The sequence below is a fragment of the Girardinichthys multiradiatus genome, chromosome 4 (assembly GCF_021462225.1).
Source record: "Girardinichthys multiradiatus isolate DD_20200921_A chromosome 4, DD_fGirMul_XY1, whole genome shotgun sequence".
Classification (NCBI taxonomy): Eukaryota; Metazoa; Chordata; class Actinopteri; order Cyprinodontiformes; family Goodeidae; genus Girardinichthys; species Girardinichthys multiradiatus.
Window position 1 is genome coordinate 17,605,885 of NC_061797.1, and position 27,424 is coordinate 17,633,308.

General features: G+C 41.3%; 1 long non-coding RNA gene across 2 annotated transcripts in view; it reads left to right on the plus strand.

Moving 5' to 3' along the window:
* Nucleotides 1–26,992, plus strand: part of LOC124867296 — a 133,763-nt gene extending 106,771 nt beyond the window's left edge. The window contains exons 1-3 of one of the 2 annotated variants that reach the window (XR_007038010.1): nt 1,409–1,522; nt 1,625–1,757; nt 25,881–26,992. This is a non-coding gene — a long non-coding RNA (uncharacterized LOC124867296). Of the gene's footprint in view, nt 1–1,408; nt 1,523–1,624; nt 1,758–25,880 lie in introns of those variants that run through there. The other variant, XR_007038009.1, reaches the window with a different exon arrangement.
* The last annotated feature ends 432 nt before the right edge of the window (nt 26,993–27,424 follow it).

Genomic DNA, 27,424 nt, shown 5'->3' on the forward strand with positions numbered 1-27,424 from the left:
TCCACCTGCTGTCTGTATGCAGACTCATCACCGTCCTGGATCAGTCCAATGACAGTGGTGTCATCTGCAAACTTAAGGAGTTTCACAGACGAGTCCGATGAGGTGCAGTCATTTGTGTACAGGGAGAAGAGGAGTGGGGATAGAACACGCCCCTGGGGGGCACCAGTACTTATTGATCTGGTTCGGGAGAAGATGCTCCCCAGTCTCACCTTCTGCTGTCGGTCTGTCAGGAAGCTGTTGATCCACTGAGAGGTGGAGGCTGGGACGTTGAGCTGTGTGAGCTTCTGGTGGAGCATGTCTGGTATGATGGTGTTGAAGGCCGAGCTGAAGTCTACAAACAGGATCCTGGCGTACGTCCCTGGGTGGTCGAGGTGTTGCAGGATGAAGTGTAGACCTAAGTTAACAGCATCATCTGCCGACCTGTTTGCTCGGTAAGCAAATTGCAGGGCCTCCAGCAGGGGGCCTGTGATGTCTTTCAGGTGCTTCAACACCAGCCGCTCAAAGGATTTCATGACCACAGACGTCAGGGCTACACGCCTGTAGTCATTTAATCCTAGGATGGTGGGTTTCTTGGGCAACAGGATTATGGTGGATCGTTTGAGGCAGGAGGGGACCTAAGATTTCTCCAGTGATTTGTTGAAGATCCTTGTGAAGATCGGAACGAGTTGATTTGCACAGGCTTTCAGGCATGACAGGGAGACGTTATCAGGTCCTCCAGCTTTCTTTGTTTTCATGCGCCGGAAGGGCCTATTTACATCTTCCTCGGGGATCTTTAGTGCAGGCAGAGGATCTGAAGGTAGGGGGTTGGTTCTTTTACGAGTCAAATTTGTTCCTGAATGGGATGTGGAGGGGATGATTTGAGGTGTGAATGGCTTCCTGTCATGTCTGCAGTAGAAGCCATTCAGACGGTTGGCCAGGAGACGACTTTGTTCAGGATGGGTGGGGGGGCTCCTATAGGCAGTCAGGTTTCTCAGACCGGTCCATACAGCTGAAGTGTCACCAGTAGAAAGGCTGTTCTTAAGCTTCTCAATGTAGCTTCTCTTGGCTGCTTTGATCTCCTTTGTTAGTCTGTTCCTGGCCTGACTGTACCGCGAGCAATCTTCACTGCTGTGAGCTTCTTCCGTTTCCCTGCGCAGATTCTTGAGGTGTGGAGTAAACCATGGCTTGTTATTCCCAAAGGTGCAGAAGGTCTTGGTCTGCACACACATGTCCTCACAGAAACTGATATATGATGTCACCACATCAGTTAGTTGGTTTAGGTCAGTGGCTGAGGTTTCAAAAACAGTCCAGTCTGTGCATTCAAAGCAGGCCTGTAGTGTCTGCTTTGATTCCTCAGTCCACTTCTTAACAGTGTGTGTCAGGATCTGGAGTCATCTGCTGCCTGCTGCTAACACCTTTCCAACACTAGGTGCCGCCAGTAGGAGAGTCCTGAGGCGACAGGTGTTGCACATCTATTCATCAGCTGGGAAGCATAAAGAGGATGGTTGCCAACACTTCGTCGCCTGAGTGTTTTGCCTCCGTGGTAATCTTCTGGCCAGCTCTGAAAACTTTGCAAGAATTGCTGTGAAGGATTTTTGAAGTATTTTTCTGCATGAATTCTAACTTCCCCTGTTACCTGTTCCAGGTATAATTTCTGCCTGACCTGTCCCAGTCCGCCGTTGTGGTACTGGATACTTCCTGGAATTGGACTGAACCTGGCAAGCGGGGCTTCTTTCCTGACACTTATCCTCTCCCTGGTGGTTTCCCCGGATTCTCCAGTAAGTGAATGTTTCAGTTGGGTCATATTCTGAGGTTCAGCCACTAATAATTTCTCTTTGTGTTTTTTCAGTGATGGGAGATTAGATTTGCTGCTTCTGTTGTGCTTGACCAAGTTTGCAATAAACTTCTTTATTTAATAAGTTCTCTGAGTGTCTCGGCATGTGGGCTAAGTCGGCTGTAAAAATCATGACAGAACACTCAGGCCAGCCTAACCCAGCAGAGACACTTCAGAGAACTTTAGCTGAATATAGTCAGCAGATTCATGCGCACGGTTCCACTCTCCAAACCTTCCTAGACCGGCAGCTGCAAACAAACCAGCAGCTATAGCATTTGGTATCGTTGTTTCGAGGTGCTTGTAGTCCCGAGTCCGCCGCACCCATTGGGGGCACTGCGGAGCCCCTGGAGGCCCAACATCAGCCACCTTTCCGAGATGTTACTTCTCCTCACCCTGAGAAGTTCTCCGGAGATGTGGGCGGATGCCGTGGATTTTTACTCCAGTGTAAATTGGTGTTTAATCGGTCATCCCAAGCGTTTTCTCACGATGAGGGTAAGACCTCATATGTCTTGGGCTTGTTAACTGGGAGAGCGTTCTGGTGGGTGGAGGCACGATTTTCCAACTGCACTAGTTTCGGTGTGTCTTATGAGGTTTTCATTAGGGAGTTTAAACAGACTTTTGATGTAGCTTCAGATCAGTCCTGTACTGCTCGCGGGTTGTGGGCGCTAAAACAGCGGAATCGTCCTTTAGCTGACTTTTCTATTGATTTCCGTACATTGGCTGCGTCCTCAGGCCGGAACGCAAGCGCGTTAAAGGTGGCGTTTTTCCAGTCTCTGGACGAGCCCATTAAGGACGAGTTAGTCCTCTTAGATGAACCAGAAGAGTTAGATGAGTACATTGATTTGGCTGTCTGTATTGATTCTCGCCTACGGGAGAGGAGGAGGCATCGCTCCGAGAGGGTAGTGGGGGCGGTCTTCCCCGTTTCCCTCGTCCCCGTTACCAGTGTCGTTAGAGCCTCAAGTCAGCCACTCCGAGACCGAGCCCATGCAGGTAGGGAGAGCCAGTCTCTTGGAGAGCAACGACGACGCCGGGAGGCTAACCAATGTTTTTATCGTGGTGCCTCCGGCCATTTCATTTTCGCTTGTTCTGTCCGGCCAAAAGGGCGGGTCCGTCGGCTGTGATGGGGCAACCGACGGACCAATCCTCCAGTAGTAAAACCCCTCGATTCACGTCACCGGCTACCTTATTTTTGAACCATCACGCTGAGGTTTTATCTGCCCTAGTTGACTCTGGCTGTGATTTGAACTTGATTGACTATGATTTTGTTTCCAAGAAACAAATTGCCACAGAGAAGTTGGCCCAGCCCCGTCGGGTTTTAGCCTTGGATGGGTTATCACTACATGAGATCACCCATCAGACACAGCCACTTGAGCTTATTTTGTCCGGTAATCACCGAGAACAGATGTCTTTTTATGTTTTTCCCATTGCTCAGAGTACGTTAGTACTCGGTTTCCACTGGCTCCAGCGTCATAACCCCCATATTAATTGGGTGGATTTGCGGGTAAAGGCTTGGTCTGAGGGTTGTCTCAGTTCATGTTTGCAGTCAGCCGTCTGCCCTACAACCCCTGGTGAGGAAGGTGAAGAGGAGGAACTCTCAGATTTAACCAGGGTCCCCTCCGAGTATCACGACCTCAAAATGGTTTTTAGCAAATCTCGGGCTCTGTCTCTGCCGCCTCATGGACCGTATGACTGCGCCATTAACCTCCTCCCAGGTGCTCCTTTGCCCTCCAGTCGGCTCTATAGCATCTCTGGGCCGGAGAGAAGGGTAATGGAGAAATATATTGCGGAGTCTTTAGCTGCTGGAATTATCCGTCCTTCTTCATCTCCTTTAGGGGCAGGTTTCTTTTTTGTGGGGAAAAAGGACGGAGGTTTACGCCCCTGTATAGATTACAGGGGTTTGAACGCAATTGCAGTAAAGAATAAATATCCTCTTCCTTTGTTAGCTTCTGCGTTTGAGCCTATACATGGCGCTGTTGTTTTCTCAAAGCTGAACCTCAGAAATGCCTACCAGTCAGAATCCGCCAGGGAGATGAGTGGAAGACGGCATTCAAGACTCCCCTGGGACATTTTGAATAACTAGTTATGCCTTTCGACCTAAGTAAAACCCCAACTGTTTTTCAGGCACTCGTCAACGACGTGTTGAGAGATTTTTTAAAATATTTTTGTCCGGCATCAGCAGTGTATGGTCCAGGATGTTTTCACTCAGCCATGTCTCGGTAAAGCAGAGATTCGCTGATCCGCGGAGGTCCGTGTTTTTACCAGTGAGAAGAAGCAGCTCGTCCATCTTGTTGTTTAGAGAGCGGACATTTGCCAGGTGTATTGAAGGCAGTGATGTGCGAAGTCCTCTTTTGCGGAGCTTTACCAGCGCGCCAGCACGGTTTCCTCTCCGACGCTTTTGGCGCAGTATCCCGTATAGTGCCGCAGCTCCGCTTGCCAGGAGCTCAGTGAACCTCGGATCAATGAAAGATGGTGAAAAAAACCCAAGAGAGGACTCTCTGATGTTTAGAAGTTCCTCCCTACTGAATGAGACCACAGGATTGTGGCCTAGCCACCACAGTACTGTGGCTCGAAAAACATAAAAACACACAAAATACAAAAACAAAGAGAGAGCGAAGCTCCGAGGCTGCCATTGTCGGCGCCATCTTGGTTTATAAAGATGGTGTAATTGGATGGAATGCTTCTCCATTTTCACGTCAAATAAAGGATACCTTGTTGTGTCCAAATAATAAAATTTTAGGTTCATCTGACCAGAAAACACAAGATCAGAAGTCTTCCTTATTGCTTTGAGGAGATTTTGCAAAGGCCAAGTTCATTGAACTGTCTGGTTTGAAATGTTGCCACTGATATGGTCCACATTCTTCGCGATGGCCTTGGTGGTGATGTTTGGATTCTTTTTCACCTCTTGCACCCTCAGCAATGCTGGCATCTTGTATTTTTAATAATACTTTGTACTGTGGCCACTGGAAATTTGAAAAACTCTTGAAAACTAAAGCTGTTTTGTTTTTGCCATGACTTGCCTTAAACCAATGGCAATACCCATTTGTTTTTGCGCCACCCCTGCAAAGACAAGTGGGTATTGACAATGGATGGATGGATGGTACCCTTTAAGTCCCTGTAATATATTGGTATAATTCCCATATTGTACCCCGTAAGCCCTCTTGTAAGTACCCCGTATGTACTATGTACAGTAAGTACCTTGTTGGGATGATGTTGTGTGAGTCCCCCTTATTATTCTAGTAAGTACCCCATAGGTACCCCTGTAATATTCCTCTAGGTAGCCTTTCATATTTTATAAGCATCCCTTTAGTAACTAGTAGGTTACTTTGCAAGTACTTTGAAGAGATTCATGTAAACATGCTGTAAAATACTCCTAAAACGTCTTCATTTTTAACCCATTAGCACACATAAGAATCCCACTCATATAAGTACCCCTAAGTACTAGGTAAATGCCACATAGAAAACTGTGAGAACAGCTGAGAGTAACCTGTAGATAACCTTTAAGCACCAGGTTGTATATATTTAACTAATTTTGCCAGTAAATATAAAAAAAAAGTCATATTGTTTTTTGACAGAAAAACAAGAATTAATGATTGAATAAGGTTGATTAAGGTGCAATCAGCACTGATGTCACAACATTTATGTACATTTAAGCTGTCTGTGTTTTCAAAGCGCAGAGATGATTTGTCAAAAGATTTAAAAGATTCCAATTATAAAAATTTTAAAATGGGGCAGACAGGAGCAAGTTTTCATCCAGTTTCAGGAGGACACTTTTAGTAGCGATGACAGCAGAGATTCAGTCTGTCAAATGAGAATTTACTTGAAGGAAAGGAGCCATTTGCGGCTATGTATCTCTGTGCATAAGGTATATGAATATTACACTGTAATATTTTCAAAATATTATTTATATAGCCATTCCTTTTATCGATTCCTTTTATCCTCAGTAGCAGGGCCTGGAGTTTATCCCAGTTATACAACCAGTCCAAAGTGTCAGTGCACCAAGAGTGACAGGTAGCTGTTAGGAATAACCTTTATTAATCTGCTTATAGCTGTTTTTCCCTTTTATACAATAGAGAGGTAAAATATAAGTTCTAATGTTTCCCTTTTGTTACAATAGGATAAGAATGCTCATCGACACACAGTACAAGGATAAATGGCCCAAGGTTTGTCATAAATGACCTGAAGCTGGGGCACTGGGGTTGATAGTGGAGCAGCTGGTATAACTGGGTTGATTAGAAAGCTACAGCACACTTAGATAAAGGATGGACACCCGCTACTACACGATCTAACAGATAGACACTGAGGGAGGGCACATCCATTGCATTGGAGTGCCAGATATAAAAACTATATGTGACCTTCTATCGAGGCTCTTTGTCATCCTTGCACAGACGGCGATGGTCCGAGACGGGAGCCTCAGCGCTGATCTCTGTAATCATTTCTCTGCTTTAAATTATATTAAAGGAGCTAAAAGTTAGAAACTGGTTGAGAGTTGTTCCTTTAAGAGTCTTTAGATAGAAGTGGTGACTGTTTCCGGGGTGGAGCTCCGAGGCGTCTGACCGCCAACAGGATGCGGTAGCTCAGAGATAGCAATACTTTAATTTGTACAGTTTGACTGTCTATGTTTTTTGCAAATGGAAATATTTCAACTCAGTCAAGTTTTTATTTCTTGAATGTCAGGTAGAGCATATAGCAGGCCTTAAGAAGTAGTCTTTTTCAGCCAGCTGACCGAGAGTGTCCAGGAACAGTTGGGAAAGGGTCAGAGTTGCATTAATTTCTAGCATCTCTACATAAAGACTTTAAATTGTAGAAAGGGTATTGCAGATATTTTTGGCTATATTTTTGGCTATTTTGAAAGTGTAACTTCTTAAATCTTTGGTAAACCTTGGTACTTGTAATGTTATATGTCTAATTATATACAAACAGTATTGATATTATTACTTAAATATAGCGTTGTTTGTTGCCTGGACTTACATAGGCCTAATCTGCTTGTTAATTGATATGATTAAACATTATACAATAAGGTAAATATTGTGCAAGTCCTAAATCATGCATATTTTGTTAGAGGAAACTAGAGGAAAACAAAGAACCCTAAACCTCAGGCCAAACAATCTGTCCCTTTCTATCTTTAGAAAATTAACAGCATCTGAGTCTTTTCTTTAATCGAATCCTGTATGGATGCATCACATTTCACTTGGTCATACTTTATGTCATGTTTTCAGCAATAAACTCTCCCAGCTCTGGTTCATCCCCTGAGTTAAGAAATACAACAACAAAGAAATGTTTGTCTGAAAACGTTTTATATCTGAAATGCAAGTGACCGGACTGAATGGGATTGAAAAAGTGGTAAAACTTTGAAAATCTAAAGAAATATTGCTCTTTATCCCTATTAAGATTGAAATAAGGACTGGGTAATTGAAAGCAAAATATAAAGAAATGAGAGATGATATTTGTGTTTAGTATAACTCAGAAAATGCCACACTCATTCCCTGGGGTGAAAGTAGTTTTAAATTCTTGCCGGCACGTAGGGGCAGAGCTAGAGGGGGGTGCTGGGGAGGCATTGGGGGCATATATATATATATATATATATATATATAGCTCAGCTTCCCCTGAAATGTCAAAAAACAAGTGATTGAATATATACTGTTGTGTGTACATGTCATTGACTAAATATGCGCTGCAACGTGCTCAACTTTTGTTCAGAATCAGCTTCTTATCACTGGTAACAACGCGGCTTTCCTCTCACTCATTCCCGCAGCTTCACAGTGCTTTAAACAGTGAGTTCAATAGCGAAGCATAAATGCTGGGCTTTGTCCCGCCCATCGGACGTTCAGTGTCTCTGGGGGTGTAAGGGGCAGTGGGCCGGACACTCAGCTTCTGCATGATGATTGGATGATCTGTCTGAGGCTGAAATGCCAATGCAAAACGTCAGTTTCAATGGTGCAAGGAGCGCAAATCTTGGGCTGTGGACAATGTGAAACATGAATTGTTCTCTGATGAGTCCACCTTTACTGTTTTCCCCATATCCGGGAGAGTTACGGTGTGTGGAGAAGCCCCAAAGAAGCGTACCACCCAGACTGTTGCATGCCCAGAGTGAAGCATAGGGGTGGATCAGTGATGGTTTGGGCTGCCATATCATGACATTCCCTTGGCCCAATACTTGTGCTAGATGGGCGTGTCACTTCCAAGGACAACTGAACCATTCTTGAGGACCATGTGCATCCAATGGTTCAAACATTGTATCCTGAAGGTGGTGCCGTGTATCAGGATGATAATGCACCAATACACACAGAAAGATTGGTTTGATGAACATGAAAGTGAAGTTGAACATCTCCTATGGCCTGCACAGTCACCAGATCTAAATATTATTCAGCCACTTTGGGGTGTTTTGGAGGAGCGAGTCAGGAAACGTTTTCCTCCACCAGTATCACGTAGTGACCTGGCCACTATCCTGCAAGAAGAATGGCTTAAAATCCCTCTGACCACTGTGCAGGACTTGTATATGTCATTCCCAAGACGAATTGACGCTGTATTAGCCGCGAAAGGAGGTCCTACACCATACTAATAAATTATTGTGGTCTAAAACCAGGTGTTTCAGTTTCATTGTCCAATCCTTGTAGGCTGTCTGCATAAGGCAGAAATTAGAATCATTTGACAATGTAGAATATATATATATATATATATATATATATATATAAATTTCAATTGTTAAAGAACTGCCATGTATAAAACAATGATAAACCATTTTCTGATGCATTACCTTTCAGTTTCCGTCTTTTCTTTTGAACAAAGAAGTTATTGTTCTCTGCATTGTGGTCAATTATTGATTTCATTTAAATTAAAAATTTGAAAGTTCGGTTGTTTTTGCGGTTTTTATTTAAAAGTCTGTAGATGGTAAGTGATTTATTGTTCGTCCTGTCCTAATGCAAGTTTTGGCTTTTTATGTCTGTGCACCACCTGTGTAAAATCTCTCAGTCCATTAAATCGAACGCATCGATCTCCTTGGCAACCGTTCTGTTTTGGAGGTAAATGTGCATGCGCTCTCGTGTAGTGTATGTGAAATCTCTGGTCATAACGGTGTTTTCGAGCTGTACTGTGTTGTTGTAATTCAGGAAAATAACATGAAACACAACTAGTTTCTCTCCCTTTGCTTTTACCTGGGGTATTTAGCAGCGAGCAGACAGACATTAAACGTAGCGGTGCTCGTTTTAAAGGCTGGCCGTTCACAAAAGCCTCGAGCTCCGAGGGGAGAGAAGCAAAGCAGGAGCACTGAGGCTCCAGCATAGCAGAACAGTTCAGAAACTATTTGGAATGAGGGGGAAACAGTTATATTTATAAACAGATTAAGTCGTGTTTTAGACTGCCTATTGATAGCGGATCTGATCTTTGTGTGCTTGTGAATTTTTGCAGCCGTAACTGGTTCTGGATGACGGCTTCATAGCAGACAGCCGTTCTTCCTTCTTCCTGGTACTGCGTACCGGCGCAGAATCTTTTTGTGGTGCACAGTACCGGACCGTACCAGTTAACTTTCACCCCTGCTCATTCCACACCTCCACAATATTCCACATTATAGCGATGCAATAGAGAGGCTTCCTACAGAAAGGCAGTATGTGGGGTGTGGACATTTCGGATGTTGTAAACCAGGCATGTATTTTTACATTTAATCATCAGACTAAAAAGGAAAACAGTAGAATCTGAACATAAAAAAATGGGCACCCCTGTGAAAACCACTTGTTTTTCTGAACTGGTAAATTGCCCTTGTAAATGTTCAAATTGTTTTTGCAAAATAGACATTTCCTACAATGATTTTACTGTTTCCATTGAAGTATATATTTATATAACAAAATATAATAAGCCTTCGAAGACAAATGTGACAGGAACAAGAGATGCCCAGAAAATATTTAAGGTTCAGAGGGATAATTGTCATCTTTCACGTGAAGTAGATAAGTACTACTGTATACAGGTCCTTCTCAAAATATTAGCATATTGTTATAAAGTTCATTATTTTCCATAATGTAATGATGAAAATTTAACATTAATATATTTTAGATTCATTGCACACTAACTGAAATATTTCAGGTCTTTCATTGTCTTAATACGGATGATTGTGGCATACAGCTCATGAAAACCCAAAATTCCTATCTCACAAAATTAGCATATTTCATCCGACCAATAAAAGAAAAGTGTTTTTAATACAAAAAACATCAACCTTCAAATAATCATGTACAGTTATGCACTCAATACTTGGTCGGGAATCCTTTGACAGAAATGACTGCTTCAATGCGGCGTGGCATGGAGGCAATCAGCCTGTAGCACTGCTGAGGTCTTATGGAGGCCCAGGATGCTTCGATAGTGGCCTTTAGCTCATCCAGAGTGTTGGGTCTTGAGTCTCTCAACGTTCTCTTTACAATATCCCACAGATTCTCTGTGGGGTTCAGGTCAGGAGAGTTGGCAGGCCAATTGAGCACAGTGATACCATGGTCAGTAAACCATTTACCAGTGGTTTTGGCACTGTGAGCAGGTGCCAGGTCGTGCTGAAAAATGAAATCTTCATCTCCATAAAGCTTTTCAGCAGATGGAAGCATGAAGTGCTCCAAAATCTCCTGATAGCTAGCTGCATTGACCCTGCCCTTGATAAAACACAGTGGACCAACACCAGCAGCTGACACGGCACCCCAGACCATCACTGACTGTGGGTACTTGACACTAGACTTCTGGCATTTTGGCATTTCCTTCTCCCCAGTCTTCCTCCAGACTCTGGCACCTTGATTTCCGAATGACATGCAGAATTTGCTTTCATCCGAAAAAAGTACTTTGGACCACTGAGCAACAGTCCAGTGCTGCTTCTCTGTAGCCCAGGTCAGGCGCTTCTGCCGCTGTTTCTGGTTCAAAAGTGGCTTGACCTGGGGAATGCGGCACCTGTAGCCCATTTCCTGCACACGCCTGTGCACGGTGGCTCTGGATGTTTCTACTCCAGACTCAGTCCACTGCTTCCGCAGGTCCCCCAAGGTCTGGAATCGGCCCTTCTCCACAATCTTCCTCAGGGTCCGGTCACCTCTTCTCGTTGTGCAGCGTTTTCTGCCACACTTTTTCCTTCCCACAGACTTCCCACTGAGGTGCCTTGATACAGCACTCTGGGAACAGCCTATTTGTTCAGAAATTTCTTTCTGTGTCTTACCCTCTTGCTTGAGGGTGTCAATAGTGGCCTTCTGGACAGCAGTCAGGTCGGCAGTCTTACCCATGATTGGGGTTTTGAGTGATGAACCAGGCTGGGAGTTTTAAAGGCCTCAGGAATCTTTTGCAGGTGTTTAGAGTTAACTCGTTGATTCAGATAATTAGGTTCATAGCTCGTTTAGAGATCCTTTTAATGATATGCTAATTTTGTGAGATAGGAATTTTGGGTTTTCATGAGCTGTATGCCAAAATCATCTGTATTAAGACAATGAAAGACCTGAAATATTTCAGTTAGTGTGCAATGAATCTAAAACATATGAATGTTAAATTTTCATCATGACATTATGGAAAATAATGAACTTTATCACAATATGCTAATATTTTGAGAAGGACCTGTAATTCCTACTGTACACTACACGTACAGTAGGAATTTCTAGCCTCATAAAGTTGTCCTTTCTTACTATAATGATGACATGGTTTGTCTCCAATTACAGTAGGTACTGTGTAAGCGTGTACACTCAGGATGAGGAACTGTTCCCCTGATGCTGAGAGCCAACTTCACTAGTAGAGACAAAGATAATGCACACAATCTGTTTCAGATATAAACCCTCGGGGAACACAGGATGATGTGCTGCTCTCCTCTGTGGCAACGCTGGAGTCATATATGAAACCAACATGCCATGGCTTTAAATTAAACCTAATTTTATTTTCATTTGATATTTTATGATTTTTACATGACAATTTAAACTGCAAGAAATGTGAGGCAAACTTGCAAGGTTAGATTAAAGGACAAGTCAGCTCAGAAAATGCTGAACATACTTACCAGGTGTGTCTCCCTCTTCTTTTTTCAAATTTTTTCTTATTTACTCACTGATATTACACCCCCTCTGGAGCCCTTCTATAAAATCAGGCCAATCTCCTCCTGTCTGTAGAGATTGAGCTGCTCATCAGAGCACGTTAATTACATTGTTCTCTAAAGGGATGACAAGTTAAGCCACTTTCTTTTTCTGGGTAGGATTGAGACAAAGTCGCTGGCCTAAAGGCTAATACGAATAACCCTTTGGGTGAAATCACACCTACAATTGGTTAGAGGACAATAACTATCTCAGTGTTGTGCTGGCTAAGACAGGAACATTAGGATTCGAAATGTGTCCCTGCTTAGCACTTTACAGTTGTGGTCTTTTTTCCTTCTCCCCTACGGGCTACTCTATTACAGGGAGAACAAGCACATAATTGGAATTTAACATAGTTACAGAAAGAGAAGACATATGATTGTCTTGTGGAACTGAGGGACTCTTTAAAACTCAACAATGACATGTACAACAAAGCCAATTGGCGGCACTGATCTCTTTATGAGGACGGTATTATGTTAATTTTATAGAGCCTTGCAGGTTCATTAGGGTAAAAGCTGAACTCAAGGACTCAGTGCTTTACTGGCACCTCTTCTTAATTCTTCTAGGTGTTGCTGTCTGATAGCACAGTGTTTTTTTAACAAAATATGATGGTGTTTGAAAAAGGTCAAGTGTTCTAACCTTTGAGTTCTTTGAACTAGTATAGACATTGTAATCTTTTATGAACCTGTAAATTTGTATGCTCTTGCCTGAATTGTCACCTTAACGTGGTGGAAGGGTTTGAGTGCTTAGATGTTCCAAGAGGCTATGTTGTCTGGGACTTAACTGCCCATGGGAGGGTCTCCCATAGCAAACAGGCTCTGGTGATGGGTCAGACAAAGACTGGTTTAGAAGCCTTAATGAGGACCAGCGCAACGAGGCAAGTGACGATGGCTAGTACGGCCGGGTCCCAACCGTGGAGCCAGGTGTGGGGTTAGGGCTTGTCGGCATCGCCTGGTGACCGGGTTTCTCCTGATGGGACCTTGGCCAAGCCCCAACGAGAGACGCAAGGCCACCCTGGAGTGGGCCAACCACCTGCAGGGAGAACCATAAGGGACCAGTGCAAAGAGGATCGGTCGAAGTCAGAGATCTGTGCAGGAGGTTGAGAGATATTGGCTAGAAATAGTTGGGCTCATCTACCTGCACAGCGTGGGCTCTGGAACCCAGCTCCTTGAAGCAGGTGGACTGAATGAAGCTGATTATGGGCAGACTGTGGCAGGGAGTGGTAAAGAAAACATGAATGAGCTGAACAGAGATGCAAGGAAATGATCTAACCAAAGGAAATCTTACAGATGTAACAGAACATAAACTAAAATGCACCTTGAACAGAATGAAAGAATAAGTAAGAAACTAAACACTAGAAAAGAATTAATAAAGCACCACCTAGAGAATCATAATAATGATCATAGGCAACACCTAATAATAACTAAGAGATGTTAAAAAACAAACCCAAAGGAAAAACAAAACTCAAACATTTAAGAATTGTGACACAATCCACTGTTTTTAGTTTGTCTTGCCAAATAAAGAAAATGCTTCTTAAATAACAAACTGTTTTTTAAGGAATCAGTAATCACTTTAAAATAATCCAATCCGGTTGTGAAAAATACTTGTAATGTAGTTTTTGTGCCTTTATAATTTTTCTGGGTTTTTTTTGGTGTTTTTTTCCTGGACATCACCAGAACCGTGCTTGGGCTGCACAACAGATAATTAGTTTACCACAAGCGGACGTCTTTTTACAAAACCCAAATTGCTTAAAAGTATTCTCTTAGTCCAGGTCTAAATTTGCAGATAGTAACTATAGATAGTAACTGGCAATTCTAATGTTGTATGGGGGCAGAGTACATTTCGACTTTAAGCAAACTGACGCTTAAGTCTAAGAAAAGCTGTAGATTTTCAAATCTGTTAAAAAGGGTGACCATAAGCACTTCCAAATATGTGTGAACTTGCTAAAATGTCTGTTTGCTTAATCACTTTGGTTTGACATTGATTAGCCTTTTCTCAGATCTAATTAGATACCAGTACTTCTCTATCAAATTATTAGATTTTTTTTCGTTTTGCATTTTAGGTTTAGGGCTTGCAAATTGAATCCTAGATTATTTCTGAATGCCCTACTTTACAAATTTTTAGTACCCATCTTTCAATTCTTTGTAACCATATATGAACTCTTTCCTCTCCTAAACCTTCTTCCTCCTCTGATATTGCTTTACGCAAGACGTCCATCTGCTTCAGCCATATTTTCTTATAGGCCAGCAAATATCAATAGCATCTGGATTATATTTACTGGTGGGGGGAAGATGAATGTCCTGCTGTAAATGCTTCAACCTCATTGCCTCTCGGAGTATTAGTCATGTAAACAACGTCTGCTTATTAATGGTAAAAGCTTTACCTAATGATCCACACCTCACATGAGTCTGAAATATCAAGTCAGGATATAAAGAGCAGCCATAGATCATTATAATGAATGATGCGAGGCTGGCGGAAGGCTGGGGGAGGGGACCTGTCGCGATGCTAATTCACTCTCTATTTCAATGCCTGATTCATATGCTATTTGGTCACAATATATCAATGCTGTATGATTCCTCCATTAGAGCAGCAAGCTTTGCTTCACTTTACTGTTGGTTATTTGTCAGCATTACAGGGCACTTATGCACCTGAAAATTATGCAAAATGTATTTTAAGTCTAAAGAAAGAAGATGTGCAAGTCACTGTAGTTGCTTGCAAAAATGAAATCACAATCTGACTTCTATTTGCTCATGATGTTTTTCTGCCCCCTCAAAGGAACTCCACAAGGAATGAAAATAATTTAAACCTATTCAAATGTGTTCAGAAGAAGCAGTATGAGACTTCTAACAAGTGCTCTAATATCAGTCTGACACAATCAGTCTCCTGAGAGAAATCATCAAAGCCCTGTTATTTTTTATCATGCTTGATGATTTCTAGGAAAATTGGCACAACTGTAAATTTGTTTCCTGTCAAACATTGACTAATCAGAAGCCAGCCAGCTGTAAATAAACAACTGCACTTCACTACCCCCTGATCTACTAATCAGCTCAATCACAATATTGCTCATAATGGGGAGCATTTCATTTTATGGTGCCACTAAATGGTCAGTGTTAATGATAATTCTGTAATGAATCAGAAACATCCCTCTGAATTTGCTCTAACTGCCTCTGTCGCTTATCCGCATCCATGAGCAGATTGGCTTTAATGCGTCCATTCTGTGTAAAACACCAACTGGCTCATATCATATCAGCGCAGTAATGAAAATGCCTCCGGGAGCAACGGTTAAAGGGGTCAGGTGTATGTAGTGGTGCATTAGCGTCGCTGTAAGGGTGTAACGCTACCCACGATGCAGGTGGATGTGTCTGTTGAGCCTCTTATATCAAATAATTTAATTCTCCAATTAACTCAAAAGGTTTGCAGACGGTAATGGATGGGAAACTTAAGTGGCGTTAACACCATCTGTTGTCAGTTCCTTCTCTTTTAAGCTAATGCTATTGAAAGATAAATGCCCCTGACATGATTGTGAGCATGCTGTCGGACATCACTCAAGAACAAATTTATTTTAAGTTGAGTTTATGAATATAGTGTCATCTAAAAGCAAACTGGTCTGGGTCACATCCAGAAATATTTCATTAAATCTATCAAATCATTTAGAAAATGTTAATTTTGTTATACTCTAGTTTTATCCTAAATGTAATACACTTTTGTCAAATTAAGTTTTTTAAGCCAATTAGTTAAACATTTTCAATTTAAGGAAGCCAAGCTGATTTCATAGTTACATTGACTTCACAGCAATCCCTCATCCTGAGCAAGCATGTGGGGATAGTGAAAAGGAACTCCCTTTTAACAGTATGAAACCTCCAGTTGAACCTGCCTCAGTATAAGCAATCATTTGCTGTGACCAGACACACCAAAGAAAGAAGCACTGGTCCAAGATTCTTTTTGACTTAGTAATGGCAGCAGTAGGTCCTTTAGTGTGTTCATATAGGAGAGGAACACAGCTAAACTACAGGGGTTGGACAATGAAACTGAAACACCTGGTTTTAGACCACAATAATTTATTAGTATGGTGTAGGGCCTCCTTTTGCGGCCAATACAGCATCAATTCGTCTTGGGAATAACATATACAAGTCCTGCACAGTGGTCAGAGGGATTTTAAGCCATTCGTCTTGCAGGATAGTGGCCAGGTCACTACGTGATACTGGTGGAGGAAAACGTTTCCTGACTCGCTCCTCCAAAACACCCCAAAGTGGCTGAATAATATTTAGATCTGGTGACTGTGCAGGCCATGGGAGATGTTCAACTTCACTTTCATGTTCATCAAACCAATCTTTCACCAGTCTTGCTGTGTGTATTGGTGCATTGTCATCCTGATACACGGCACCGCCTTCAGGATACAATGTTTGAACCATTGGATGCACATGGTCCTCAAGAATGGTTCAGTAGTCGTGGGAAGCCCATCTAGCACAACTATTGGGCCAAGGGAATGTCATGATATGGCAGCCCAAACCATCACTGATCCACCCCCATGCTTCACTCTGGGCATGCAACAGTCTGGGTGGTACGCTTCTTTGGGGCTTCTCCACGCCGTAACTCTCCCAGATGTGGGGAAACATTAAAGGTGGACTCATCAGAGAACAATACATGTTTTACATTGTCCACAGCCCAAGATTTGCGCTCCTTGCACTATTGAAACTGACATTTTGCATTGGCATGAGTGACCAAAGGTTTGGCTATAGCAGCCCGCCGTGTATATTGACCCTGTGGAGCTTCCGATGGACAGTTCTGGTGGAAACAGGAGAGTTGAGGTGCACATTTAATTCTGCCGTGATTTGGGCAGTCGTGGTTTTATGTTTTTTGGATACAATCCGGGTTAGCACCCAAACATCCCTTTCAAACAGCTTCCTCTTGCGTCCACAGTTAGTCCTGTTGGATGTTGTTCGTCCTTCTTGGTGGTATGCTGACATTATCCTGGATACCGTGGCTCTTGATACATCACAAAGACTTGCTGTCTTGGTCACAGATGCGCCAGCAAGACGTGCACCAACAATTTGCCCTCTTTTGAGCTCTGGTATGTCACCCATAATGTTGTGTGCATTTCAATATTTTGAGCAAAACTGTGCTCTTACCCTGATAATTGAACCTTCACACTCTGCTCTTACTGGTGCAATGTGCAATCAATGAAGACTGGCTATCAGGCTGGTCCAATTTAGCCATGAAACCTCCCACACTAAAATGACAGGTGTTTCAGTTTCATTGTCCAACCCCTGTAGTACTGAGCCAGTAGTACTATCTATGGGATGAAAAAGACAGTAAATTCAGTTATTCACAGCAGTAGTTCAATGGCTTCAGAGGCTTTGTCTGATAAAGAGACAGAGTTAAACAAATGGAAAAATACAAAAAGAGAATACAAAGTTAATGGCACTAATACTTTTAGATAATCTATAAGTGTAGAAGGACAAAATAGCAGAGTAAGGAAAGGGGGTTAGTATGTCTTCTGGCAGCATAAGCCTGTATCAGCATAAGTATAGTAATAGCTTAAGGTAACGCTTAATGAAAAAGGAAAGTTTTAAACTTGGTCCTAAAAATAAATTGCTTAGTGTCTTTTTGCATAAGTTCTAAATTGGTGTTTTGACATTGCTGCAGTTTACCTAAGCACCTTTGTTCCAGATGGGATGATTTCAGTGTTTCAGTTCAACACAGTTTAGTACATTTATGTGGCAGATATTGCATAATGGGAGAGTATTAGGACAAAGTAGCAAAAAAGTGGTCAGTATGTCCTGCAGCGCTCTTAAAAGTAGACCGAGACAAAAACCCGGAGCTGGTTCCACACGAGAGGGGCCTTGTAAATGAAAGATCCACCACTGATTTTACTTTTAGAAGCTTTGTGACATGGTGCTTTATCCTGCTAGAAGTGGCTATCAGAAGATGGTTACACTGTGGTCAAAAAAAGGATGGACATTGTCAGCAACAATACTTAGGTGAGCTGTGGGTTTCAAGTAATGTGTAATTGGTACTAAGCGACCCACAGTGTGCCAAGAAAATATCCCCTACCAACACCAGCCATAATCCTCGACACAAGGCAGGAATGATCCATGCTTTAAAAAACAGAATTATAAAAATGCTACCTGAATTTTTTTTAAGGTTTATGCTATTGTACTATCAAAACTATGTACAGTGAGTAAGTATTCATTATTACTCTATTTATTACTGTTTGTTACTTAGGTGTTTGTATTGTGAACTTCAGCAGGAAGTTTTTACCGTGTCTAGGTATCTAAATGCACTTGACGTGGTGTTTGCTGTGATTGGCAGATTTGCTTTTATGTTAACAAGCAATTAAATAAATGTACCAAATAAACTGACCAGCGAGTCTAAACAAGGGTCTTATTGTATGCACCAGACAAGGAGGATATCACAGATGGCTTCACTGAATGGCTTTTTTAATCTATTTTAGTAACTAAAGATACATCAGCCTCAACTTTTCCCATCCATGCACATTTCTTTCTGCTTTTAATCTCACCAACTTTATTGGAAGTGAAATAACAAATCACTTTAGTTAACTTGCATGTTAGAATCAGTGTAGCGTAGTTCTAATAATGTATGAGTGTAGAGAGGGGTGATACAGGCTTAAACATGGATTCATGTTTCAGATACATTACTATTCAGTCCACTGAGTCTGGATCTTTCAGCTTGCATAATCATCATCTGTCCTGTTGGCTGGGGAGCCAAAGGGAGCGGAGGAAATTAGCGGATGTCTGCTCAGAAAATTACTTTATATGTTACTGCAGTAATTTCTCAAACAAGGCAGGTAACAAAATTTATAAAGCGGAAGTAATATAGGCAAGAGAGGATGTTACTGTGCATGAAATCTGGTGCACAGAAACCTACCAGCATGCCATGCAGCTTGTAGTTTAATTCATTTTTCTGTTCAAGTTATTTTTTATCAGCATCATTTGAGTCCATTTCCTACAAGACCTTTTATAAAACATTTGTACATGCAGACAAATTTATTGACACCTTGAAAAGATAGGAAAAAATCCTTAAAATGAATTAATCTATCATTGCATTAGGATAGTCTCAAAGTACTAAATTTGATAAGCTATTGGCATGAAACAAAGAGGGAATATTTGGAAATCACACCATGCCCACTGTTAAGTGGAGGATAAATGATGCTGTGTTCCTGTTTCTCTTCCAACAGCTCTGGGAATGTCGTTAGAGTTCATAGCATCTTGGAATCATTGAAATATTAGAACATCTTAAAATAAAAATCTGAAAACATAACTCCAAATGGGTCATGAGTTGGCATTTAGAAGGGATAATGGACCACACATATGGGCAAAGCAACACAGAAATGTTTCAGTAAACACAAAATATACCATTTTCCACTGCCATCACTAAGTATATGTACTTAGTATTGACAGCAGATACTACTAATAATTGTGGCAATTGTGGTGATTTAGTCTAAAACCAGTTTCTTATGGTAGGTGTAGCACTAATGTTTTAAACTTCCCATTTTCTCTTAAGGTAATCTAGTCTGTCATTTCCAATTGCAGCCTGCCAGTAATGTATTGTTTACAAATCATGTAGCACAGAGCTGAGGCCTTAGATGAATTGCTGCAAGATAAATTTCCTGTCATAAACACAGACAGAATGTGTAGCTTGGAGAGATGTATAGTTTGAACCCTTGTCACCCAAGGGTTAGATGTATGTGGCAACATTTATATGTTCTGGCTTACTGTTAAGCTTTTAAAACTGTTAGAAGCAAAGAGGAAGAACCACCTGGAATGGCCTGTAATTCAACAAAGGGAGTAACTTTCATCCATCTGATGTTATATTGAGACATGATCCAGGATGGGATCCTAAAATCTTCATCCAAAAATTCAAATCTTTTGGAGAAATAGTTTATCTCACTGTTCAGAAAAACTCAGGCTGGTCATAAGAGCAATGGGCTGAGGCTCTTTCATCAAAGACAGAGAGTTAAAAAGATGGACTAATCGGCCTGCTTGCTGACAGCCTAAGATCCAAAAAGTGGATGACATTTCCACGGACATAAGGTGGGAAAGTTCTGTCTTACTCTGATCATCTTCAACTGAATAAGAACAAATGTGAAAGAGTGAGTTTTAAACATTTCTTCATCTCTCTCAGATCAGATATGATACAATAAGTTAAGACAGAAAATAGAAAAAGTTGAAATCTTTTCATTCAAGGTTTAACAAAAATCTGATGAAAACTAGTCAGCGGAATACTCCTGAATAGTCCTTCATTATTTCAGACCCCTTTCATTTTTGTCAAAAGAAGTAGATAGTTTGCTCGTCACTGTTCGTGACTCATTAATAGTTAGTAAATACATGTAAATATAGATTAGTTGGATTGATAATACACTTACACTTTGATTGTATTGACAGCTCATGGTGTATTTTCTCCCATCTTTAAATCAGGCCTGTCTATCACTAAATGTAAATAACTGAAAACTGTGAAATGTATAAAACCTCTGGTCATTTTTACTTTTTTTTATGGTTCAATGGGAATAAGAAAAATCACAAAAATTTAGACTGACAAGTTAATTGATCAATTCACTAATAAATATATGAAACAAAATGATTGATTTAATGACACAGTAGTATAATTCGAAACAGGGCTAAAATACAGCTAAGTACATGGTCTTCTGAATAAATGTGTTTGGATTCTTCAAAAATGTTTCATGGTGAGATTAGGCTACTGCAATAATAGGTGAGTTGATTTTAAGGCTGTTTTTCCCAGGGTGCCAAAAATAATGTCCATGTCTATATTTGAGTTGACAGGGCTGTTGCTGTTGAACAGCCTGGCAATCAGTATGCAACTTCTGCATAGATAGTGCCATTCATTATTTCAGCTCTCACAATAACTCAAACATGTCCAAGAAGGATGATCAGACTGAAGAGCCCAGATTCAATCAACCAGACTCACACATAGTGCATTACTTAAAACATGAGAGCTACTTGACTCAGGAGTGGTGAAGATTATTGCTTCATTGGTGCCTTAAGTATGTCATTGGAGATGCAGCACAAGTAGCCAAGCTTTAAAAGCACAGTGGCTCTCAGATTCCCACATGTAGAAGTGCTATTGGACTTGTCCAGTCAGCTTCGGCGCCTGTGCTTGCCTTGGCACTGGCACTAGCCTGGAGTTGGGGCTATGCCGGGGCCAACAGCAGATACAAACACAAGGACTTATGTCCTGTGGAATACAATACTGCCACCCCTCCCCCCAGTGTCTGCTTCTGAATCCAAGTCCTTGATCTTGTGATTGGCTATAAGTGCTGGTGTATATGTAACTGTTTATGCTATATGTGGGCAGGATAGGCTTTAGGGGTCAAGTTTTGAAAAGGACATATTGTGCCTGCGCATTTTGCAATCTTTTTGCCAAAATCTGGAACTTTTTTCTATATGTGTGACTTTCTGAATGTCTCACCTGTCAGAAGGGATTTTCTCTAGCTCTTGATGTAATATTGTCTTTGCAGAGTCCTGGCAGTATGCTGAAACATAAAAAAGCAGCACAGAAATGGATGACACAGGATCACTTTGTTTCACCCTGGAGTCCCAGCCTGACCCTGGGCTGTATCATAATAATAGCTCTGTGTGACAACCATACTGGTCCACTCAGAGCAAATGTGAGTTGACAGTTTCTTTTGTGTGAGGAACTTGTGGGCTGTAGCAGTTGCTTTTGGCTTCTCTACAGCTTTATTGTACTGTAGGTAATAGGAACTTCAGAATAGTACTGTGCCAAGACTGATGAGCTACAGCCAATGCAGATATTGTACACAGCAGCCAAAGCATCATGTAACATAAATAATGCAGCTGGGTCAGAACACAAAAAAGAAGATGCAGTCGACAGTTGTGTATTCAGTGCTAACACCTCATCAGTGAAAACGTAGAGCCAGAACAAGATCCATAAATCAGAGTGGTTTTTGTTTGATGCCCACAACATGAAGGATCATGGGACCAATGTAATGAAATGACATGTTGAGCTAGGCATATGGATCTATGTTAAATGCCATATCCTACATCCCCTACAGGACGTAAGCCTCAAAGGAACGACCTGATTTGCTGCAGACTGACCAGGTCTGTTAGCTTTGACAGACTGTCTCTAATGGCCTTTTTGTGGTTGCAGGGGACACCGGAGGGTCGAGTATCAGGCCGCCTGACCAAACAGTCACCTCACTGTTCTCCAGCAGAGAACACTCGGAGCAGCCTCAATTAGTTTCTGCAGTAATCTCCCACCCTTGTCACATGATCTGGGCTGTTTGTAATAACACACAGGGGCCTGGGCTGGTCTACTCAGGAAATGAGATGATCCATGGCTGACAGCATAGACACAGCTGCCATGTATCTGTTATTAATATGTTGAAAGTAACGTTTATTCTCTCCTTTCTATGGGTAAGTGCATGCACATTTGTGCATGTATTTGCAAGGACACACACAAATTCACATTTGAGATCAATGTAGATCAGTGATCAGAAGATTAGCTCTAAAAGCTGATCAGATCATTGTGTGTGCTACATATTGTCTGGGAGACATAAGCTGAGCTCAATGATTTCGCCTCAACCTATTGGTACAACGACATAGAATCCACAGTTTTGGACTAGTTTGGAGTTTTATTACTAGCATGCTGTTGCATAAGCTTAAAATCATTTTCCTGTCTGTTCCCTTCCCATTATCACCACTAGAGTCCCTAAATCCCAAACAATCAGCATTAACAGCATCCATGTCATGTTTTAGTGTTGATGTGAGTATTCTGCCCTGCCATATGCCATATCAGTTCTCAGTCTTCCTGCATGAATCGGTTGTGGAGCAGTATTGCATATGATGACTCAGTGAAGTATTCGCAGACTTCTCCATAAGAGAGCAGAGAAATACCTCGACTGAAAAGCTCCAGTTCAAAGGCTGAGATTTGCTTCTTCTTGGCTCTCGGCAGAGGGGGAGATCAAAGCTAAATACTGAGCAACAAATGTGTGTTTCTGTCACTGGTGATTTGTCTGTGTGTTTGATCAGCAGCCTCTCTTATCTGCCTGCTTCACTCTGCTGCTAATATGCAGTAATAGACTGCCTTTCATGAGACAGGGGGCGATGGAGTTGACTTGAAGGATGTGACGTAGGTGAATGGTACAAATGGGAGGACACTTTATGTTACAGCAATACTTTAAAGCTGCAAGGGAATGTTTTACCAATTTTTCTCTAAATTAGTTGTGCATACTGTTCAATGCACATAGCAAACATTTTCTTATTTAATTATCTGTTCTAGTAGTGTCTTAGAGTGTCTATACATTCCTGTGAAACAGTGTACACAGATTTCTTTTGTTTGCTTTTTTTGTTGAATATTTCCGGTCATCAACACATTTTAGAATCGGACAGCAAATACAAAAATACATTTTTAAATGACTATTTTATTTATAACAGTAGTAAGCTATCCAAACCAATCTGGTCCTGTGTGCAGACATAATTGCCCCCTCTGTTAAATCATAAATTTACTGGAACTAACTGCATTCATTGGCTCATTTTCACTAGCCACACCTTGGCCTGATTACTTTCTAAATAGAACTTATCTGACAACATTAAGTTGGTTAAAAGATCTCAAAAAGCAGCCTATCCTGCACTGATCGCAATACATTCAAGAACAAATTAGAAATAATGTCCCATCTAACAGTCTGAAAGAGGTTATAAAGCAATTTCCAGGGATTTCAGACTTTAGAGAACAACCACCACAAATGGCAAAACATGGAACACCGGTGAGCCCTCCCACGAGTGTCTATAGGCTACCAAAATTACTCCAAGAGCAGATTGTTGACTCATCCAGGCTTACTTCAGTAGAGATTACGGTTTCAACAATACGAAAAAGACTGGGCAAATATAGCATCCAGGTAAAAACCCGCTGCTGACCAAAACGACACAAAAGCTTGTCTCACATTTGATGATCCCAAAGCATTAGGGAAAATATTGTGGGGACTGACAAGACAAAGGTGAAACCTTTTGGAAGGTTTCCATCTGGTGTAGAACATTTCAGAAGAAAAACATCATACTGATAGTTAAACATGGTGGTAGTAGTATAATTTCTGGGGTTGAGTTACTTCTTCAGGACCTGGATGACTTACCATAATAAATTAAACTATGAATCCCGAAGGAAAATGTTCAGTTTATGACCTTGACCTCAAGTACACATTGACTATGCAGTAAGACAATGATCCAAACCACTCCAACAGATTCACTGCTCAATGGCAAATACATAAATAACTAAATACAAATATAGCTTTTGAAGTGGCCCAATTAGAGTCCAGACTTAAAACAATTCTGCAAAGAAGACTGGACCAAAATTCCTCCACAGCAACATTAAAAAGACTCATTGCCAGTTAATTCAGACATTTGATGTCAAAGGTGACACAACCAGTTATTAGGTTTAAGGGTACTGTTTCACATAGGGCCAGGTTGGATTGGATAGCATTAAACCATCAACTGAAAATTGCTTTTGTATTTATTTGGGTAATCTTTGTCTGATATATAAACTTGTTTGATCTAAATCATATAAGGTGTGACAATAAACAAAGAGGGAGATCTTAAAATCTACAAGCAGGTCAAATACTTTTTCACAGCCCTCTCCTTATTAATCCTACAGCCTAATGTCAAGTACAGATTCTTTTTAGACACACCCTGTTTCTCCCTCTCTTATTTATTTAAGACTTTGCATAAATTAGGCCAGCAGTCAAATAAAGCCCCTCTTTTATTTTGCTAAAAGGAAATCCTGGCTTTGACCTTTGAGTGGTAAAATACACGTGATCCTTGGCAAAAGGAAAAACAATTCCCACAAGATGGATGGCTTGGCTGCCTTTGGTCTAGCAAAAGAGGAAATAGCTTTGCTTTTCAAGTTACTATGTAAATATTCAAAGACGTGTGCCACTGTGCTTTAGCCAAAAAAACAGCATGGTGTTTTTATAGGTCATATTTAACTTCACAAGCAGGCACGGCTAATCCGCACAGTGGTTTTTGGCCTGTAAGAATTAAACACATTCCTGTGGATTATATGTTTGAAAACAGCAGTTCTGCTGGATGCAGTATTTTCCTACTATGGGCACATAAGTTTTCTCACTTAAAAGAAAGGGGTGTTTCAAAAACCAGCTAAATCTGGAGAGGCACAACACATTCTAGCCTTATTTCTACTCTAAAAGTGAAAATGTAACACCATCAGGCTCCCTGCTGGATTACTGGCCTCACTGACCCCTAACACCAGCATGATGGATCTAATTAGAAAGGTTGGAAGTGGCTATAGTTTGAAGGGGAACAGTCCACACAACAATTTGTCCATGCAGTCTTTGAGAAAGCCCCCTGCTGATAAAATAACCCCCTGAAAAGAAGTGCTAAAACCTGCAGCATCTACTCAGAAATCACCTTTATGGTCCAAGTCAGGAAATCTCCAATGACACCAGCTGGCTGGCTGGAGCGCAGACCACAGGGTGTTGGGATTGTCCACGTCCTTCTTCTCCTGCCAGCTCGGTCTCATGCTGTGCACAGCTGGACAGGAACTAGATGAATGTTGTTTGTGTGGCAGGCATTAACTAAGAGTTTGTGACGGTGTGAAGGAGGTTGGGTTTGTTGTTGTTCACCCAGTGAGGCAGTGAAAGGTGATGTCACAATGTGACCGTTTGTTTACGTCAGGGTTCACTGCTGGATAATTAGAACTTATCTCCCTTCCAGTACTTTTCTTTCTTAAAACAATCAAGGTCCTTGTAGCTTTATTAGAATTTATAATCTGTCATACCAATAGCGAGGATAATTAAATGGATTCAGATATTTTTATGATCAGAGATAATGTCTGCTATAATGTTATACCATTACACATTATATTCATTCCTGATCTTTTTACTCACTGCTAGTTTAAATGGTTTTCATGTTTCTTTAGGTTATGTATTATACACTAATCTGGTATAACATTTTCACCACATGCCTAATTGTTTGTTGTTCCCCTTTCTGCATCCTAAACAGTGGACCCATTGAGGCATGGACTCACCTAGATCCCTGAAAGTGAGCTGTGGTATCTGGCATCAAGATGTGACCAACAGATCTTTTAGGTCCAGTACGTTGTGCGATGAGGCCTCCATAGATCGGATTCATTTCTTCAGCAGGTCCAGAAGACGCTTGATTCACATTGATCTGGGAAATTAAGAGGCCTAGTCAACAAATTCATTGTTGTGTTTGTCAAACTATTCCTGAAAATTTTTTTGTGTTGTGGCAAGGTGCATGACCTTGTTGAATATTGCTACCATGAAGGTGTCTACATTGGTCTGCAACACTTAGGTAGCACAAATCAAAGTAACATCCACATGAATGGCAGGACCCAAGATTTGTCAGCAGAACATTGCCCTAAGTGTCACACTAACTCTGCTGGCTTGCCCTTTTCCAACAGCGTGTCCTAGTGCTATGTTCTCCTCAGCTAAGCAATGTACATATGCATCAATGTCATGTAGGAGAAAAAAGGTGATATATCAGACCAGGCCACCTTCTTTTATTGCTCTGTGGTCCATTTCCGATGCCTATGTGCCCACTGTAAGTGTTTTCCGGCAGTGGAGAGGTGTCAGGATGGAAACTCTTATTACTTTGTATGTGCAGCCCCATACCCATCAAATTGTAATACACTGTGTATCCTGACCCCACTCATATATGTACTACAGTAGCTTACCTGACGATTCAGACCACACAGGCCAACTTTTGCTCTCCATTTGCATCAGTGAGCCTGGACACCCATGACCCTGTTGCTGGTTCACCACTGTTACTCCCAATGGACCACTTTTCCTTCATACTTAACACTACAGATTGAGGACACCCATTAGGAGCTCTGACCCAGTCTTCTGATCCTCCCAATGTAGCCCTTGTCAAATCATGAGACTTACCTGCTTCTACAAATCAACTGTAAAGACAATATGTTCATTTGCTGCCTAATATATCCAACTCATGGGTTTATTGGTGATGACAGCAGAAGTCGTGCACATTTTTACCATTTTGTTGTGTTTGTCAATGACTTTGCAGTTAATAAACCACGTTCAACATAATCTTGTGTTCAGCACAATAAAAACTACAGCAGGGTGAAATACCTCTTATTTATGTGCCTGTTTTTTCCCTGCATTTTGTGACTTTAGTTCTTTACAGCATGACTATCCTGAAAACCTGGACAGAATATGTTCTAATCACATATCGTTGTTATATTATTATTATTACTGCCACTTTTGTCTAAGGGGCTAATGACTTCCAATAATAAAGTAATATTCTCAGTGAGATTAATGTTCAATATATGAAAGACAGTCGCCACTATAAGTATCTATCTAAATGGTTGCCACATGAAACAAATATCTATGCATAGATTTGGGATCTATCATCTGAAAGTGCCACCACCCAAATCTATTTTTTATTAAAAAAAACAAAAGCCTGTTTATATAATAATTGTTGATATTTATTCATGTTATGTGTCCATGTTTTCTCCATACATCAAATACTGTGAAACTGTTAAATTAGTCATGTGGGCCTAGAGACTG